Source organism: Phocoena phocoena, chromosome 5 (genome assembly GCF_963924675.1).
Source record: "Phocoena phocoena chromosome 5, mPhoPho1.1, whole genome shotgun sequence".
In the NCBI taxonomy this organism is placed as follows: Eukaryota; Metazoa; Chordata; class Mammalia; order Artiodactyla; family Phocoenidae; genus Phocoena; species Phocoena phocoena.
Genome location: NC_089223.1, coordinates 90,444,012 through 90,465,927, shown reverse-complemented (window position 1 = coordinate 90,465,927; position 21,916 = coordinate 90,444,012).

Genomic DNA, 21,916 nt, shown 5'->3' with positions numbered 1-21,916 from the left:
TGAAAGATGAACAATATTATCTCTGAAATTATAGAACCAAAAAAAAAAAAAAGAGACATCTAGGGCTCCCCTGGTGGCGCAGTGGTTGGGAGTCCGCCTGCCGATGCAGGGGACACGGGTTCGTGCCCCGGTCTGGGAGGATCCCACATGCCGCGGAGTGGCTGGGCCCGTGAGCCATGGCCGCTGAGCCTGTGCATCTGGAGCCTGTGCTCCGCAACGGGAGAGGCCACAACAGTGAGAGGCCCGCGTACCGCAAAAAAAAAGACATCTAAATTGAAATGAACATGAAAACAGGACTGCCTTTCAGACGGAGGGCTGATAAGAAGAGTTGATGGACTTGGACCTGGACCAGCGCCAGGGCTGAGCAAGTTTATTTTCTTGGCATCGTGACCGAGGATGCTGACTAGAGTAATGAGAAATCCCCATCACACTTTCACTGTCCTCCTTCTGCTATCAAATATTTCTGCTCCAAAACAGATCCTGAGTTTTCTCTCGTTGTTACCCACTAATGCATTAGGGGAAGCTCTTCTGCCTACTTTTCAATTCCCCTGCTTCTTTATCAGTGAAAATTATGACATTTTGGAAATCATCAATCTAGTGACTAAATCAAGGATTTTGGTTTCATCCTATGTGCCAGCTCCGGTGGATTGGTTTTGGAAGCTAGCACTGTGTTGAGAAAGATTCTGAGGCTTCATCTAGGCTCAGTGGAAAAGAGAATCATTATCAATTATGGGAGAAAAAGAGGTGGCATACACACTATGTATCTACAATTGTTGGACTAAGTAGTCCAAACAAATAAACTGACAAAATAACTGAATTAAGGAAATCACTATGCCATTTTTAATTATAATAGCAAACAAGTTCAATATTTCTAGTAGCTGTGAGTATCTATTTGACAACAGATACAGGATGAAAAGACTAGATCACCTATTTTTATAAAGAAGAGAAGAAAAGGAATTAATATTTTTACAACCCCATGTCTCTGAAATTGTCCTAGGTGCTATAAAGTAAATATTCCTATTCCCATTTAACCATTGAGGAAAGTGAGGCTAAAAAAGTACAAGAAACTTGCCCAAGGCCACACAGTTATAATGGAGTATTGTTAGGGTTTGATCAAGGTCTGTTTGATGATAAAATGACCATATGCCATGTTGGATCCCTATACACATGCACATACACAAGCACACACACACTTATATGTACATATTTACGTAGGAGTATACGCATACATACACAATACAGACTTCACATATCAAGAACATGATTTTGGAAAATCAAGAAGTAAATAGCGAAGTTCTCACAGACAACAAGATGCATTCTAAAGGTCTTTCCTACTGTAAGTTTTCTTGGGTCTTACTTCACATGCTATTGACTCTTAATTTACATACCATTCTAACAACTTGATCATCTGACGTTTCCTAAATATAGGAAACAAACTATAGAAGTTTACAGAGGAAGAAAAACATTAGAGGTGATAACCATCAATAAAGGTGAGAGAAAGGCATGCTCTCTTACTGTCCATTAGATAATTATAACATAAGATAAATATAACATTATTCTTATGAACATAAGAATAATGATTGGTTATTAAAGAAAGATTAACCTGTATTCAACACAGTAAGTCCAGTAAGGCAAAAATGCACTTAAGCCTTTTTAAAAGACTTCCATGGAATATTGTTCATTTCTTTTAGTTAGTACTGAAATATATTCCTTAGTATCTGGAAAACTGACTGATGGAAAATTTGTAATTTATCCTCTTGCTAAGGTCAAGCACTGAATTTAAATGAGATATTATTATATAAAACATTTGGAGAATTTTTCTAGTGATAAAATACAAATATTGTATAAACTTAACAAAATGTGGATAAGCTTTTTGGGTTGGGAGCTTGGGTCCAGTATTAAAGGCTGCTGTTTTCAATATAGCTTTTACTCCATTGTTCATAATGAAATACAACACTGAAGCCTACAGATTGCCAGAACACCAGCCAATTCCAGAAATTTTCTCACTCTTTGTTTGGGATAAAAGGAAAAGGGTTTTTTTTGTCTTGCTAACAGCTTAAAATTATAAATGAGTTTGAATGTTTCAGTCAATGCTATTCAGTAGATGGCTGGGTTCCCATGGACCTATGGTATCAAGAATCATCTCAACAGGAACAATGTATGTAAGTTAATGAGGGTTATAATCTCAAGGGATGAGAAAGGCATTTCCTGGAGAAAAGAAGTATCTTGTCTAAAATCACAAGATTAGGAACAGACCGTATCTTCCCGTTTTTAATGTGTGCATCTATTTTGCTTCTGCCCTATTTTGTTCACTTCACGCAAGTCACCCTGAGAGCCACAATGAATGGTCTAAAAGTGGAGAAATCATAAGACTCCCAACCATAGAAGTCAAAATCAAACTACCAACCGGCTCATTCTGAGACTTATAAAAGAGCAAATGACTCACCACAAATGATCTAATTAAAAGATGACTTCAGAAAGGAAACACTCATTGGCCTGCAGCTCATTCATCTTCATTCTGAATTCCCACCCACAACCCCATCCTACCCAAGCTTAAAATTATCTCTCCATTTCCATGGGGTCACACGTGAAATCTCCTCCAACCAAATTTAAATGGATTTAATTCTAACAGATGGCCCCAGCATAAATCCAGCCAGTCTGCTGAGCTGCCTTTGTTTTCCCAATGTCACTGGGTAGAGCCTGCTTTAAAGAGGTACAACATGAAAAATAAGAATGAGGACATTCTGCCCACTTTCTGTATAGACACAAATACCCTCAAAGAGCGACCCGCCTGTTACTCTTCTCTCTTCTGTGCCTGGCATACAGCCTCACACTCACCGTATATAAGGCATCACATCATCCACAGTGTTGACCACTGATAGATATTGTTAACTTTTTCTGGTCATATTTTATCCCTCCTTCTAGGTTCTAGAAAAATGACCTTTGAGCCCTCTCCCTTTTGTTCCTGTTCTACCCCTCATCCTACTTGATGAGAAAAAGATGAAATAATATACAGAAAGATACACAGCATGACCAGGAAAATGACTCATCTGGCCACGTAACCTGTCCCCTGGAAAATTACTGAGTCTTGCCAATGTATATAGACATCCATTCCTAAAGTACCAGAGCAAAACTTAGGGGCTTTTCAGCTCCTGTTATCTGAGATGCTTCTACATTATCTTGATCATGAGTTCTAAAGTTTCACCTCAAGAATCGATCATAAAATATTATGTGCTCTTCCATACTGCACAACACTTTTTATGTACATTTTTATGTTAATTTTTCTGATGGGGGAATACATAGCTTTCCTGCATTGGGGGAGGGGGCCTGTCCATCTAGTTTTTATTTATTCATTCATTTATTTCATTCATTTGATTAACGTTAATTGAGTACTTTCTATATGTTAGGTACCATGACAGTCACTGGGGTATAATAAGAAATAAATCAGACATAACCCTTGAATTCACAGAACTTAGAGATCAGCAGAAAAAGAAGACATTAAATAAGAAAGGCATTCAATAGTGTCATCACTTAATAACAATGACAGGAAACTCCATAGTACTTTGATCACATGTACCACAGAGACCTGAGAAATCCACACTATCAGCCATACTAGCAGCTGAAAATATATATTATTATAGAGGTCTATTGGCCTTAGTCTGCAATATTTTCAATAATGGTGCATATCAAACTACCACAAAACTCAAAAACTTACAACAACAAACATTTCTTTCTCACTCATGCATCTACAAGTCAGCTGAACTGTTTTCACATCAGTCTGGGAGTCTGCATGTCAACCAGTGTGACTAATCTGGGGGGATAAACGGAGAGAGCTTCCTTCAATATCTTCTCCTGGAAACAGCAGAAGCCCAGGAAGCTAAGCCAGTTGTGTAGCAGATTTCCAGACCCTTATTATATCACATCCTCTAATATTCCTGTGGCTAAGCACAAAGTTTGGGGAAATACATTCCACCCACCACGAGGCCAAGGAAGAGTATGGATGCACAGTACTGCTATTACACAATGGGGAGAGGGGAGTCAGGCCCAAGAATTCAGGGTACTAGATTCAGCGTGGAAAAGCCTAATGGTACCACTTACCTATCATACCTTTGCGATGAAACAGGAGCTAACGCTCTTAAGAATAATCATGTGTGAACACGATTTTTGGTTTCAAAAAATTCAAGTTTGTCAATAAACTGTACATAGGGCCAAGCGGGGAGGACCTGGGTCAGTCCTCTAGATTCCCAAAGATATTCTTTGCTGTCATATTTGCATGAACGTATTCACTGGAGGAACTCCAACATATCCAGCTCGGGGAAGAAGAAAAAAGCATTTCTTTTATCAAGGTAAAAAGAAGTGAGGGGCACTAGAAGAACACATATAAGGAGCAATGCAGAGATATTACTTCAGACCGGAGGATGGTGCTGTGGAAAGTTCACAGAGAACAGAACTGAACCTTGGAGCTTGGCATCTTGTTGGACCTATGAAGATGGGAAAGCAAGGATATTCAAAATCCCTCCACCATCCGGAATGTGCAAAATAGTGGAAAGGAAATAGAATCCTTCACCTGAAGAAAATGTTTCCAATTTAATTAGAGAAAGTCAAAACAAATGTACAAACTCTCCAACAGCATGTAAAGACAGGAAGCGTCACAGCCTTTTGTTTCCCAGGAGGGAGTCTATGTTTTCCTAATAGAGTCTTTATTGGCGCATTTGGAATTGGAAGGAGCCTATGCCAAACAATGAAGTCCTAGTTGCAGGCTTTCAGCTATGAGGTCTCTGAGGTTAGGCCTGCATTTTACTAAGTCCTGCCTCACTACTAATACTGAGAATCTTAATGTGTACAAAACAGGCATAAGTAGTGTTCTGCTTATGTTTTCCTCTAAGAGTTTTATAGTGTCTGGCCTTACATTTAAGCCTTTAATCCATTTTGAGTTTATTTTTGTGTATGGTGTTAGGCAGTGTTCTAATTTCATTCGTTTACATGTAGCTGTCCAGTTTTCCCAGCCCCATGTATTGAAGAGACTGTGTTTTCTCCATTGTATATTCTTGCCTCCTTTGTCATAGATTAGGTGACCAACAGAAGAATGGATATAGAAGATGTGGTACATATATACAATGGAATATTACTCAGCCATAAAAGGAACAAAATAGTGCAATTTGCAGAGACATGAATGGACCTAGAGACTGTCATACAGAGTGAAGTTAGTCAGAAAGAGAAAAACAAATATCATATTATAATGTCGCTTATATGTGGAATCTAGAAAAATGATACACACGAACTTATTTGTAAAGCAGAAATAGAGACACAGACTTAAAGAATGGAGTATCGATACAGGGTGGGGTAAGGGGAGTGGGATGAATTGGGAGATTGGGGTTGACATATATATACTCTTATGTATAAAATAGATAACTAATGAGAACCTACTGTATAGCACAGGGAACTCTACTCAGTGCTCTGTGGTGACCTAAATGGGAAGGAAATCCAAAAAAGAGGGGATATATATAAATATATATATATATATATACGTATAGCTGCTTCGCTTTGCTGTACAGCAGAAACTAACACAACATTGTAAAGCAACTATACTCCAATAAAAATTAATTTTTTTTAAAAAAGGTATAAATAAAAAAGTCATTCTGACATTGAATTGAATATGGAAGGACATTATAATCTTAGGAAATTTGGGCAGCTTTGGAAAATAAGTCCTCAGGGTTATAAGTAGAAGAGAAAAAGGGAAGAGGAACTAACTTTTGTCTGTCCTTTAAAAATTGTTTTGTGACCTCATTCTAAAGGATTTGAAGGAGTTAGTGTTTGTTGAGTGCCTAATATGGACAAGACTTCTGTGTGAAGAACATTACATGCCCTACCTCATTTGTCTTCTCAGATTCCCTGATACATAGCTATTGATTATCCCCTACTATATACAAGGAAATAAAATATCAAAAACTTTCACTGAGTCACATAAAGAGCAAATGACTGGCCTCTGGGTAAAGCTAGTTCGAGAAGATTCTGATCCCTCTGTGTAGGTAAGGTTACCAACAAAAGATGACCATAGTTTTTCATTCCAGGGAAGCAGCTTCATATTCACTTTTGCTTTCTCCTAAAACTCTATTCTAACAACAGGAAGGAAAAAACTGTCTAATACCTAAGTCTCTACAGATGAGAAAAACAGGTAGGAAAAAGACAACAATCACAGAACAGCTCCCAAAGGCCCAGGAACTTACACGATCAGTTACCTCCAAATATGGGGATGAATCATGGGATGAAAAAAAAAAAAGATAATTGATTTAAAATACATTTATAAAGGTATCAGATCCTCGGATCTCTTTCCCCAATCTGGGCTGCTAGGTATCTTCCCTCCCCTACTTCAACAAAGTCTGGAGTTTTATTTTCTGGAGATGACAAAAATTTTTAAATCCCTGGACTGGAAGACACCGGGTAAACATGAAGTTGGAGGTGCCACAATGAAAACAGGAGGATTGCATGGATTTGTTCACAGTGGATGCTGGACCCCTTTTTCTGTTTCTCCCTCTCAGCTCTTGGAATGCTGACAGTCAGGCTTTCACCCTCCAAGTAAGATTTTTATGAATGTGGCTTTGTGGAATCCAGTCAGTCCATGAGGAAAAAATAATAATATTGTAACCAGGAACCAAGAACAGAATTTAATGAAACAAAAAGCAACAGGGACCAAAATGAGCACTTAGATATTTAAAATATGATAGTTCGAATAAATAACATTTATAAAGTTGAAAGACTCTCCCAAATCACAAGCCAGAAAAAAGTTAGAGGGCAAGCTTAAGTGTGCCCATGTCTGAATAACTGGAGTTCCAGAAAGAGAGAAGAGAGAAAAGGGAGGAAAGAAAGTTAACAAAACAAATACATTCATACATATATACATACATACATCAAGATTATTTCCTAGAACTGAAGAAAATGTTTGGGTTTATATACTGAAGGAGTCTATTAGTTCCCAGAACAATGGATTAAAAAGGAACTTACACCAAAGCACAGCACAACTTTGAGATTTTAAAACACCTGGGAAAATGAAGATCCTACAAGATTCTGCACAAAATAAGCAGGTCACACACACACATAACTATCAGAATCAGAAGACTTTGATTTCTCAAAAGTAGCACTTTGAAAGCAATTAAAGAATGTCTTCAAAATTCTGGATGGAAATTATTTTCAACCTAGAATTCCCTCAAACAGTTCTCTCTTGTGCACTCTTTCTAAAGAGAAAGATGAAAGACATGGGACACAGGAAACAAGCAGCCCAAACTGACAGAAGCTAAAAGAATTCCCAGAACGAAAGTGAAATGTGATCCCAGGATGACAGCTGTGACATAAGCATGGAAAGTGACTAGTCCATGTTGGAGTAGTTCCAGAATTCCTAGGAAAGACTTCTTAGGCTGATGAAATCAACAGACTATGAGATGCATCTGAATACCTTAAGGGAAGATGTAGACAACTTTGAAGATGTGGGGTTTAATTACTCGTAAGAAAAAACAATACAAGAATTAACTACGGGGGAAGCATTCTGCAGGAAAAGAAATTATATATTATATGGCTAAGCTCTGAAGAAAATATTTACATATTACTTTCAAGTGCAGTCATGATTCTAAAAACTTTGTATGTTAATTCATTTAATTCTCATAACAAACTTGTGAGGTGGGTACTAGCATTTCCCCATTTTACAGGTAAGGTAACTCAAGCACACAGAATTTGGTCATTTGTCCAAGGTCACACAGCTAGTAAATGATAAAGGTGGATTTTGAACATGGGCATTTGGCTCCAGATTCCATGCTCTTGATTGCCATGTTATATATCTCGAGTCATAATAATACAATTATGGGATATTAATATAACCAAAAATCCAAGTCAGTGTATTAGGAAGACAGGGAAGAAGAAGAGTTAGAATGTGTGGTAAGAAGCAGTAAGGAGAAAAAGACAGCTGAAACGCCATCTTTCAAAATGGTAAGTCAACAGATGATGCCCAAAATTGGGGGAAAAAAGTAATTTAATATGTTACTGAGAGCACTGAATGATAATACCAAATAATCGGCTAAAAGAGGAAGTGGTTTCTATAATAGAAAGAGAAATGCAGTAACGGAGGGTAGGGAGCTGCTGTTGTTTATAACCAAGCTTGTAGCACTAGCTGACTCTTCAAATTCTAGACATGTTTAACTTTGATAAAAATAGAAAATAAAGACGGAGGAAGTGGAGAGGAGAAAGTGAGAGGTAGAGCCATGCTCATTCCTACTGGAGGGAAATTCTCACCCTGTGGCCTGTTAATTTCTTTCGGAATGACATTGTAATTGATGTAGTATGGTGGACAGAGCGTGGCAGAGCCAGATTCTAGCCTGTTTATGTTGACTAGCTGTGTGAGCTTAGCTACATTTCCCTTTTCTCCCATGGTCTCAGTTTTATCACCTACACAAGGGGATGTTGAACTAGAAAATCTCTAGATTCCTTTCATAGCATCTTTTTGATGATACCCAGCATATAAATGAGGGGAGGCCAAACTGAGGAGATCAAGGGCCAATGGGATAGGCAAACCCTGAGGCAAAGATGGGACGTCACCGCAGCTTCCCCAGAATCTATCCATCCCTCCATCTCCACCTACCTCTTTTTCTAACCTCTGTCTTTAGGATCCTAATGATTTTGTGAGGCTTTCCCTCAACTCCTATCATCCCCTTCCAGTGGTGACCCTTCCCATTCTGGTCCTCTAGAGCTGTATTATCTAAAAGCACCACCTTTGGGCCAATCCCTCAAAGACCCTGGATTTTATTCAGTCTGATAAGATAAACCATTCAGTGGCTAATCAGAAATACATTTGAGAATCTGATGAAGCCTATGGACCCTTTGAAGAAGAAAAATAACCACATATACTAAAAATTCAGCTTTCAAAGACCTCTTGAAGCCTGTCACTAAATTTTGTAATCAGAGTCTAGACATTAAGGGGTAAAATTTGAATGATGATTTTTAATTTATAGAACAATTTCACATACATTAACACAACAGGGCTTTTCTCCAAGTGGGATGCAGAAAATCATTCCCATTATAGTTTTAGCTTCATGGTGGTGTTGGGCACTTTCACACATAGATTTTAGCTTTCATCACAACAGTCCGAGCAAGTTCCTTATTCCCATTTTTGAGATGAGAAAAGCTGGGCTCAGACAAAAGGAGTTAAATATGTTAGTGTCAACTGTGAGTTACTGTAACAAACGGACATCGGTGGGATGGCGCAAACAATATCTATTTCTCTTTCCCAGGCCATTACAAGGTGAGAATGAAGGCTCTACCTGAGGAAGACATCTCAGCAATTCCCATAACCGGGCACCCAACATGTGGCCTTCAAGGTGATTTCACGTGTCGCTGTTTCTAGGCAGTGAAGGGAAAAGGGAAAGCAAGTCTAGGACAAACATCTTTTAAGCGGGTGAGATGACAACTGCACACAATCCCTTCTGCTTGCCATTGGTGAATACTATGGGCTGAATTGTAACCCTCCCAAAATTTGTATGTTGAAGTCCTAACCTCAGTACCTCAGAATGTGACTTTAAATTAAAACAAGATCATTAGGACGTGCCCTAACCCAATAAGACTAATAAATTTATAGGAAGAGGAAATTTGGACAGAGAGACACATACAGGGAAGATGATGTAAAGATACAGGAAGGGGAAAGATGACTGTCTGTAAGCCAAGGAGAGGGGCCTTATAAGAAACCAACCCTGTCAACACCTTGATCTTGGACTTCTAGACTTCAAAATTATAAGAAAATACATTTCTGTTGCTTAAGCCACCCAGTCTATGGTACTTTGTTACAACAGCCCTAGCAAACTAACACAGCAAGAACTTTGGTCACATGGACATTCATAATAAGCTACTATGGTCTATATACCCAGGAAGAAGGGGCAAACAGATATGGTGACAAACAAGTATCTCCATCCACCATATTGAATAGTTTACTTTAGATCATGTAGTTTTAAGTAGCAGAGCAAATCACTTGAATCTAGGGCTTCTAGTTTAGTTTCCATAATACCTTTCCTCCCACCAACATTTCAGTGAAATGTTGGCTCTGGTATTTACTGCTTAAATACAAAGTGAAAATCATTTCTAAGAAAAAATAATAATGAAGAAAAGACGTTTAGAATCTTAAAATCACCACGTGCAAGAACCTTTATCTTCTACCTCTGAGAATGATAAATTTGCTGTGAGGTGATAGATTTTGCCAGGCAGTCAAATCCCCCAACCCTGCTATAGAAAGTTCCTAAAAATATCTCTCTGTAGAAAGTAAATTCTCTTTTATGTTCTGGCAGTTTTCCTCTGAACTGTGCTTTTCCCTTTATGCCATGGTTAGAATCCTTTCCAAGTTTATTGCTGCTGTGATCTTTTGTGTAACTCTATTTTAAGCTGTCTACAACAGAAAGAACTCTTAAGGTACTACCCCAAGAAGAAAGGAAGGAAAGATTGAATACTGTAGTCAATAGTGGACCTGGAACTAGAGAATCTCTAATGTTTGGAGTTGGGAAAAATAAAAGACAACTCTGAAAAACATAAAATACGTAATTTTTAAAATAGATCAAAGTGGATCAAAGCATGTCTATGTGTGTATAATATTCTGTGTCTTCATGAACATAAATTAGCTATTAGAAGTCTCTGTGGTGAGGTCAAAACACAGCGGAGCCTTTTCAGTACAACTGGAACAACTGGAATGATTAAATTATGCTGGTAGATTATGTAATACATTGCCCTTCTTGCTATATTATCTGAGACATGGTTCTGAAACTTGATTGCTTATGAGAATCCTAGCAGTTAATATACAATAGTGAAACAGGCTCCATTTTAAGTGAAAATTCATACATTTCCTTATGCAATCAACATTTATTACTTAGTGTGTGACATGTACTGTTCTAGGTGGTGAAGATGAAGTCCTTATTCCCAAGAAGCTTATAAGTGATAAGCAAAAGTGCTAAATAAAAAAAGATACGGTGTCAAGTCAGTTATCTATGTGCCAGAAGGTTTAATAAAAGCAGAGTAAGGAAATAATTGTGAGTGTTATGGACACTAAATAAGAGATCAGAGAAGGCTTCTCGCAGGAGATGACTTTTGAGCAGAGCTATGAATGACATGACGTTTCTGGGGGAAAAACAGGAACAATCGAGTACAAGGACTCTGAGTGCGGGGCGTGCTGGTCGTTCAGTGAGCGGGGAAGGAGTCTTGTGAGGTAAAGAACACTAGGAGCTGGCATTGGAAGATGTAAGTGGAGCACGTCATGGGAAGCTTAGAGGTGTGCTGAAGCCTTTGATTTTACTTTACTTGAGGCTGGAAATCTTTGGAGGGTTTTCAGTCAAGAAGGAACATTGTCAGATTTACACTTTAAGTTTTGGTTTCAGTGCAAGAAGAGAGAGCAGGGAAGAGCTCCTGAAGTGGTCCACAGACACTGCCAGTAGTCCACTGCTTAGGATAAGGGTGGTAATGATGCAACAAAAGGACAGCATTTGCGATATAGGTTGAAGGCAGTCTCTAAAGGATTGCTGCAATGACAGACGAAGAGTGTGAGAAGAAGAAAAGTGCCAAGAACAACTCCACTTTGGAGGGTTTGAGCAATTTGGTGAATGCTGGTGTCTTTAGACAGAATGAGCAACGGAGACTGGGGCAGCTCATCTGGAGGGGGTGCCATTATTTAACCTCAAAAGGTGAAGACTATTTTCTCTATAACGTATAATACTTAGCTTTGTTGTTTCAAAGATATGTTACAACCCAATTCTCTCTCTACCGAATGAGCTTCAATTATGGTGGCGCTAAGACCACAAACTTATTTAATAAAGATTTCAGTCAAATGTCAGTCGTTGGGATTACATTTGATTAACTGAAAAGGAGTAACTTTTTCTCTATCCCATTCACTAAAGTGACAGGTAAAGAATGACTGCAACTTGGGTGTGGCTGCCCTTATCCACCCAAGGTCCCACTTTCTTGTCTCCAGTCTGCTCTCCATGCCCTAATCCTTTTGCTGACTCTACTCTTAGCCTCTGATACTTGGCTCTGAATCCAGAACCGAACTGATAGGCCTTTTCCTCTGCTGTCTGTGCCTACAGCAGTCTCTAGAGAAACATTTTTAGGGGTACATGGGAGTTGCAAGACCAGAAGCATTACAACTTCTCTTGGGGGAAATCAAACCATGCAGCAGGGGGTGCACTTGCTGTGAATTTCTCTCTCCCCAAATCCACCATCCCCCCCCTTTTTTTTTCTGAACTGGCCACATGGTACAATAAAGGGCCATTTTTGTTTACTCCTAAATTTCAGCTAGAAATAGCCTCAGAGACAGTACCCACACAGTTAATAAATCCTGAGATCAATACGCCAATCACATACATTTTAAAACATGATTACAATTTTGCTCAGTTTATCTTGATGGAAACATGAGATGTCATCAAACTTCCAGAGGACCTGAAACCATTCAACTAATTTCAAGCAGAGCTTAGTACGGCGAACTAACCTAGTCCACTTCCTTATTTCTTTCATTAATATGATAATTAAAGCATCTCTAGTCTTAAGTGATTGAACCCACGCTGATTTTAGTGCATGTGATTGAAATAAAATCAACCAAAAGAAAATGTATGGCTGTTGACGAAAACCCTTTAAGATTACATCTACACAGCTTTGCCATCCCAATTAAATATATGCAAATATGTAAAATGGATAGTCAAACCTCACCAAATTAAAAACTCCAAGTTGTGAGTTATGAGTCTGCTCATAGCAATATTACAAAATTGATTTTTCTTCTTCATAAAGCTTACTTTTACATGACCTAATTCCAGAGAGCATCCAAATTTATGGTTCAATATGATTTGATTTAGCTATGGTCATTAAAGGGACCACAAATTTGCCATTAATCATTGATTATACTCAATCAGCTCTCAAGGTGACTTATGTTTTCTCACTACTTACGACATAGCAATCTGCCAAACAGGCTTCCTGGCATGAAACAGAACACTTCTCTGCAAGTACTTGGAGAGTTCAGTTCCAATTGTATTAAGTACTTATTGATTACACTTTCTAATACTTTTGCTTTTAAAGACCTAGAGCTTCATCGACCACAGATGTTTTGCTGGTGCAGTGGTGACAGATGCTAAATTCTACAAGTGACCCCAAACCAGTTTCTTTGTTTGAATTATTCTCTGTAAAGAAAGCTTTTAAATTTCTATCCTAATTTAGCACAATGTTCTTTCAAACCATCTTTTCTTATGTTGACAAAGGGAACAGCCTGAAGACAGGGCTCACATGTCATTCATCTTAATATCCCCAGTCCTTTGTGTCTGATGCATAAAAGACACTTCCTCTTTGTAAAGAGATTTTGTATATTCCGTGAGTGAGATATTAGATATTGAGTCTTAGCATCCATTTCCACCTCTTTTTTTTGTTCTTCCCACTCTGTATTGGAGGGGATGGAAAGCTAAAAACAATAAATTACATCCTCTGTACACAATTATATCCTCTGTAGCTATGGCTGAAAATGCAGTGGAGGTTCTGCCAGTAAGAGCTAGAAATGCAAGACTTGGAAGTAGAAGGGCAACAGAGTCCTTGCTTCTTGCACAATGGACAATCTACAGATGTGAATATTTATAGCAGCCGAAGTCTGTCCAGTGTGGTCCAGTGTCTAACCTTGAAGATACAGCAGTAATTGCCTGGTGATCATAGACATGGAGGCATAATCACAAAGTCAAAAGTCATAACTTGTGCTGTTTTGTATACATCTAATTCCAGATACAAAACCCTTCCCTGGGTCCTGCACTAAACTGCAAGATGCTCACGCTGTTTTCTCTCCCTGGGATATCGTCCTCAGCACTTCGGCATGGCAAACTCATATTCTTTCCTTGGTGGTCCAGCCCTTATATCTGCCTATGAGATAGTTTTCTTAGACCCTTTCTCCACTCTACCCCATACAGGGCTTTTCATGCCTTTATCTGATATTATCATTTATCACATTTTAATATGGGTTTTGTTGGTATGTTTGGTTCCCTTGACGATCCGTAAGTTTTTCCAAGTCAGAGAAGACATCTTGCTCGTGTTTGTGTTCACGACACCTAATGAAGTCACTGGTTTACAATACGTACCAAATAGTTATTATTTTGAATTTAAAGCTTACAGGCTCCGGCTTTATAATGTCTATAACGTCCCCTCTACAACATTCGACATTCAACAAATAGTCAATAAACATTTGTTATATTGACTTTTTAAGTCACCACCATCATTCTCTTCTCCATTAGGAATCATTTGAATTTACTCAACAATTAGAGGTTAAAAAGTCTGTATTAATGTAAGCTGGATTTTGAAGTTGGCAAAGATATTGCGAAGCAAGGGGATAGCATGTGCAAAGGTGGGAGGTATGAGGAAGCACACAGCACTCAAGGATCACAATTACCTGGCACAACTAAAGTGTCCAGGGTGAGGGAAGGAGCAGGTATGATGGCAGGGTGTGCTCACCAGTCCTGAGCTACTTTAACTCACCATAAGCGATGCCTTGAGCAATGACTCCAATTGTGAGAGTTCTCAGCAATCAATGTATGGGTTCAAGAGTCCAGTGCAAGAGCTGTTTCTTCACCAGGATGGCTGCCAGGATAATGTGCTTATCTTGGCCCTTCTCTCATGCATACCATTAAGCGGTATCTTTATAGCATAAAAAAGAGGTCCCCAATGCTGATATTAAGTTATATAGAGTCTTACTGATGCCCAAGAATTTTTGATTTAGCATTGCTGTCATTATACTTAAGGCCAAGTTCTCAGACTGGTAGACACAAAATCCATAGGAGAAACATGACACGTCTTCCTGGAATATCCATTACACTCAAGCACGAAGAAATTTTAAATATATTTTTTATATTGAAAAAACAGTTACTTTATGGAGTAAAGTGCTAAACTAGGTGGATTTTTAAAACAAGACATGAGATTTCAAGGCAATTTCTTTCCCATTCTTCCCCATATGCACAGAAAAAGGGGGTCAGGAATTCTTACTGGTCTTTAGGGACCTCTGAAGGATGGTTTGGCTCTTTTGTTTCATGTATTGAGAGGAACAGTTTCACCAAGCCTGACCCTTTGGACCCTCGATTTCTTCATTACAAAATAAGAAACAATGATACATTCCTTACCTTTCTACCTCACTGAGCTCTTATAAAATAACATGTGAGGCAGATAAGATGGAGCAAATGATTAAAAATATGGACCCTGAAACTCAACAGCCAGAATTCAAATCCCAGCTCTATCACTTCCTAGCTGTGAGCCTTTGGGAAAGTTACTCTCTTTTGGCCTCAATTTTTTCATCTTGAAAATGGGCATGTTTATAAATAACAACACCTACCTCATCAGGTTATTAAAGGAACTGTATGATTTAATGCAAATTCAAGTTCTTAGACCTACACTTGTCACATGAGAGGCCATTCCTTATTATTATAGGATTGGACCACTTTGTAGGACATCTTTCCCATTAATAATGTTAATACCAAACATGTATTAAGTGTTTCTTATGTGCTAGACATTTTACATGCATTATCTCATGTAAAACAACCCTAGAGAACAGGTGCTATTATAATCAGTAGTTTACAGAAAAAAAAAATTGGCGTCTCAAAAGAGATAAACACTTGCTCTAGGCTGAAAAATTTAGTAAGCGGTGGACACAGAACTTGAAGTCTGGACTCTGACTTTGGAACCTGTAGTCTCATCTGACTATGAGACTCAGGTATTCTTTAGAACCAGGACAGGTGGGCAGTGATGGGGAAATGAAAGATGACACTGATATCAAGCACCATATATATACATAGGGTACCATATATATGTATAGATACCAGTCTAGCCTATTAGATATCCCATCCCACTTAACCCTTACAATAACCAAAAAAGGTTGGGATTCTTGTGTCTTTTTTTTTTTTTTTTGCAGTACGCGGGCCTCTCACTGTTGTGGCCTCTCCCGTTGCGGAGCACAGGCTCCGGACGCGCAGGCTCAGTGGTCATGGCTCACGGGCCCAGCCGCTCCGCAGCATGTGGGATCTTCCCGGACCGGGGAACGAACCCACGTCCCCCGCATCGGCAGGCGGACTCTCAACCACTGCGCCACCAGGGAAGTCCCTTGTGTCTACTTTTTAAGAGATGAGTTAAGAGTAAGATGTGGACTAGCATTCCAACCCATATCTATTTACCACCAAAGCCCTTGCTTTTTCTGCTGCCACCGTCTCATTAATTATAATGCATGAGATCGAGAAGGTAGCTAGTCAGAAGACTGAAAATTCTGTTATCTGCCTCACATGAATCCCCAACCAATAACTTCTGAGTGGAAGCAGGGGTAAAAGAATATGCACTGCACAAGTTGCAGATGGAGAAGCCAGGAAATGTTATTGGAAAATGTCTTGTTTTGACTTTTTAAAAAAGTAGTTGGGACTTAATGACTGCTAGTTTTTAAGTGCACATCTTTATATATAACGTCACACCCCTTACTGCATGACTCAGTGTAAGACTGCACTGAATTACTATTATCACTGCTGTTGAGTTAAATATGACTCCAAGATATAAATGTGCTCTACAGTATTTTACACTTAAAGCCTGACTAATCATTTGCTTACGTTTGTTGAATCAAATAAACCTGGACTAAGTTCATTTCACTGTCTTTTTCCAAACTGCTAGTGTGGCTTTATCTGGCTACTAAAAGGAGATGAATGGGCAGAAGCTAACAGAATTCTGTTGCTTCTCTTTGTAACTAACAGCACCCAGTAAACCTTCAAAAGACACAGGGGATCAATTACTTTCACTCATCAATGAGGACACAGTAAGAAGTGACCTGGTCAACGCAAGCGAAGCCTGAAAATGTCCTCTCTCCTGGTGTCTCTCTATTTCAAGAGACTGGATGATGTTACTTCTATTTTTAAACTCATCTGGAAATGCATGAGCTTTTCAAGATCTTTTGTCTTCTGTGGCTGCATCTTGAAAGGGCATAAATTAGAATAACAACATCAAGTAACCTAATACCTTGGAGTCAACAAAGCCAATTTATATAAACGTGAATTTACTAGCAAGCAGTAGAGAAAGGCACATAAAGGAGATGTCAAGGTATCTCCATTAGGGGTGAAGGCATTTCCAAGCAGAAATTTGTAAGGGGATAGTTGACGGGTCATAAAGTGATGTTGCTAGGTGGAGGAGCCTGAGCTTTGGAGGCTGGTAAACATCTACTGGTTGTGTCACCTTGTGAAAGCTTCTAGCCTCTTTGATTTTATTTTTCTTTATAAAATTGGGATAATGCCTTACAGGGTTGTTGTGAAGACTAAATCACTTAACACCTAGTACAATGTCTAGCCAGTAAACGGTAGCTACTGGTACTTAATGGTAGCCAATAAAATGGATTCTACTAGTATCATCCCCATCATCACCCCTAAGAGATCAGAAACAACTGCCACCGAAGTCTACTTGCATGAGATTGTCTAAATCTATGTCACAGGCAGGATGTTTTCAGTAGTGACTTTCAGTACCTGATCCTTTTTAAAATCTTACGTAAAACCTCCAAATATAAACCACATGACCTAGCTTTAGACCTCGGGCATTGAAGGAATACAACGAGAGAAGGAGAATGGGAAAACACATTTACAGTGAATCTGATCCGGCACCCCCTGATTCTCATACATGAAAGCAGATCTAGACCTCCCAGGCTCTTAAAATCCACATAGACTAAGAACCATCCTAGGTCACCCTGTAAATAGCAGTTGAGCTTTAGCTGCAGCCCAGAACTCCCTTGGGAAGCATCCGCTTAAACGAAGCCTCAACTTAAGTGTAAAGAGGAGGAAACAGGGGCGCTGGGAAAAGTTACTTCTCCCTGCCTGGCACTGCACGGCACGATGCGCTTCCATTCTAAATTCCAAGAAAATAATGAAGCCAAGCAATGTCAGTGTTAATGGAAGGAAAACAGTTAATATTGGGTATAGTTTAAAGCTGATTTACTAGATTTTAATTACAGAATATTCCTGTCTCCTAATAGACTGTTGCTACATTTTTAAATTAAGTCTGGTGGTAGGTAGAGGGGCGTATAAAGAGCATTCAACACACGTCAAGCGTGTTTCTTAGGGCATTGCATGTATTAACAAATGTAAGGCTCACTACCCTATGAGGTAGGTGCTATGGTTATCCGCATTTTTCAAAAGAGGCACAGAGAGATGGAGTAATTTGCCCAAGGTCACACAGCTATAAAAATCAGCAGAGTCAGTATCTGAACCAAGACCAATGGGCTGCAAAGTCTGTGCTCTTTATCTGTACTGCTTGCCTCCCAGGAAGAGGGGACCCAGTGGCAGCACTGAAGCTCTGCACACTGCCCTGTGGACCATCATCCGACCAAGGAGAACTAGTTGTAGTCTTTCATTCATTATGCTTATTCAATATTACATTATCAGACAAGACTTGAGATATTTTTAAAAGATAAATAATGGTTCCACTCTACCGCCCACTCCATTCCCTTACAAACGTATTTATAGATACATGCTTATGGGTCTGTAAAAAAATCTACTACTGTTTATGAATTGTTCTGTTGGTTAAAAATATGTTGAGAATTATTGTTTGTTTTAGGAAAACGTAGCTGATAATCAGTTTTCAAGATGTTCTAAAACTGCAGGGCATCTATCAGTCTAACAAGAAGCCTCACAGTTTTAATTAGCTATTGATTAGGACAGAAGGTAATATGATTTGGCGAGACACCCTGAGAAAAGTGTTTAGAAATTCCACTTTGTCAGTTAGGCAACTGTTTTCAGATCAGAAGGTACTTAGTTTTTGAGTCACAAGTAGAAGAGAGAAAAGAAGAATTAATCAATTTTGTTCATTTTTCCGGCTATTACGACTCAGAAAAGTTATATGGAGGGATGGGATTGGAGGAAGAGGACAGACTGGAATTTGGAACTACCTTTTCCATGGGAGATGAATGAGGGCCAGTGCAGGAAGGATGCCTGCTGACAACTATCACTTCCACAGATTTACTGGAGCAGAATGATATCCAACATTGAGTAGAAAAAATCGAGTGTCTAGATTTTTTTAATGGCTGCAGAAGTCCTGTTTTCCTGATTTTTTTTTTTGTCTTAAGTTAGAGCTTGTTTAAAGACAGATTACAGGACCAGCCAGAGGGAAAATTAGGGTGTCAGCTTCTGGGATTTAGCCATCCACCTTCTCAAGGAGCTGAGAAAGCATACAGTGGCAAAGCCCAAGTGAATTCTTATCCCAAGACTAAATGATGCTGTGTTGAATATGGCCCAGTTAGCCAAATATTCTTATTTGTACCTAGGCAACACTATTTCTTTGACTTCTATATTCTATTTATCATTTTACTTCTTTATGAAGGATATTTAATTACTTCATCCTGAATCTGAATTCTTAAATGCATTCAAGTGTGTGGAAGGGTTGAGACTCAGTAATCTTAACTGATTCAAAAGTTCTGTCAGGAGGTTTGAGAGAATAAGGAAGTAGTCAATTGTGCTGTCCAATTTCAATTTGGTGCTAATTCCAAGTCTGTTTTAGAGAAAGAAGCCATCATAGTGCCAGAGGTATGGCTTTATTACTGAAAAAAGTACAAACAAGGACAAAATGGAGGACAAAAATTAGAAATTTTATCAACAAGAAAAGAGTCTTCAGTAATACTGAGGCAGTAAGAAAGCAAAAGACGAACCTGAAAGACATCAAACTTGCTGATCTATTACTTCCTATTTTCAAATTTATCATGAATATTCTTCTGAATTAGAGAAACAGACATAATATCAAACTGCCTGAAGAAGACTGGCAACCTGATCTAGTAAAAAAGCAGAAATAGCAAAGGAGGCCTCCAACTTATATTTTAGGTTTCTAACACAGTACATAAATTTCCATCTAAGAACATGTAGACCATACTGAATCAGACCAAATACCATCACCATTACTTCATTTCCTTTCTTCATATACAAGGATCTGTTGCCAAGCCATCTCCTCATATTTACCTTTGAATATTTCCTGGCTTTGACCGTATGACAGGTGTTCATTCCCTTAAATCCTAAGCCATCTGTTTTTGAACGTATCGGCTGCTGACAACCCAAAGCCAAGATCCTGTTGGCCTTGAGGAATTTAGCAGAATTGGGCAGGGAGATTATCTCTTTAAGAAGAGCCGACGTGTAGAGGAGATCAGATCAGCAGTTTGGGAAGACACGGTGCTGGCGGATGTGCTCCCGTGGCTTGGCCCTAGAACTAACCAGAGGGTCAGAAAAATACCGGAAGGATTCCATTAGCAACTTCTGGTTTAGGCCCGAGTCCAAATCTTATCATTCGCTCTGCTGAATTCTCTCAGCACATTTAATTACATGTGCAAAGAACTGGAAAGAATGTTGATCAGTATTAGACATAATAAACTTAAGGACTTTGTCACCTTCTCACCACTATTGTCAATTTTTACCACCCACCGCTTTCCTTCCCATCCTATTGCACAATCCCCCTTCCTAGCAGCCCTAAAACATGATATCAAAACAACAACATCCAAGGATTATTCCTCTTAGGGCTTGAGTATTATATATGCATGAGAAGGGAATTATCTACTACATATTTTATCTGTGTGAGATCTTCTGAATTACCACAGATAATATTTTAAAAATCATTTACATAATAAGTTCCATCCTAAATCTTTCATTGTTATAAAGGTTCCTGCTAGATACAGGCCTCTGCAGTGCAGGAACCAGGATCTATGTTTCCTTTGTATTCCCAGTACTTAGCACAGAGCCTAACTGCTTTCACTTGGCATTCATTCACTGAACAAATATTTGTGTGGTGCTAAACCCTGAAGCTGACACTGAGCATAGAAATGGTTAACAAGAAAGTCCTGCTTCCATGGAGCTTACATTCTAGCTTCCAGAGCAGCCATTGAGACCCACAGTAAATGTTGTTTGAATAAATGGATGGTTGAGTAAACAAGAGAATATATGAATGGATAGATAAGTTTGTATAGAATAAAGCTAATCTAAGCTGGAATACAGAGTTAACCTTTGTCTCTTTTCCACCAGCCCAAGTCATCCAAAGCATAAATTGGAGAACTAGAATGATAAGTACACACATGTGTGCCTGTGTGTGTTTAGTATTTAATTCTTGAGTGGTTGGAATGGTAAAATATTTTCTAAGTATTGACACTATTAAATAGCCATCACCCTAGTAATTTGCTTGTAAATCAACAGCTTTCAAAGAATGGTTTTAGGATCTAATTCTGCATATTGTTACTCGGTGTCAAGCCAAAATAGATTCTTATGTTGAAATAAGATGAGGAACATTTAGTTATACAAGTTTTGGGTTGTTTTGGTTTTTGGTAGGTTCTTTTTTTTTTTACATCTTTATTGGAGTATAATTGCTTTACAATGGTGTGTTAGTTTCTGCTTTATAACAAAGTGAATCAGTTATACATATACATATGTTCCCATATCTCTTCCCTCTTGCGTCTCCCTCCCTCCCACCCTCCCTATCCCACCCCTCCAGGCGGTCACAAAGCACAGAGCTGATCTCCCTGTGCTATGCGGCTGCTTCCCACTAGCTATCTACCTTAAATTTGGTAGTGTATATATGTCCATGCCTCTCTATCGCTTTGTCACAGCTTGCCATTCCCCCTCCCCATACCCTCAAGTCCATTCTCTAGTAGGCCTGTGTCTTTATTCCTGTCTTACCCCTAGGTTCTTCATGACATTTTTTCTTCTTAAATTCCATATATATGTGTTAGCATACGGTATTTCTTTCTCTTTCTGACTTACTTCACTCTGTATGACAGACTCTAGGTCTATCCACCTCATTACAAATAACTCAATTTCATTTCTTTTTATGGCTGAGTAATATTCCATTGTATATATGTGCCACATCTTCTTTATCCATTCATCCAATGATGAACACTTAGGTTGTT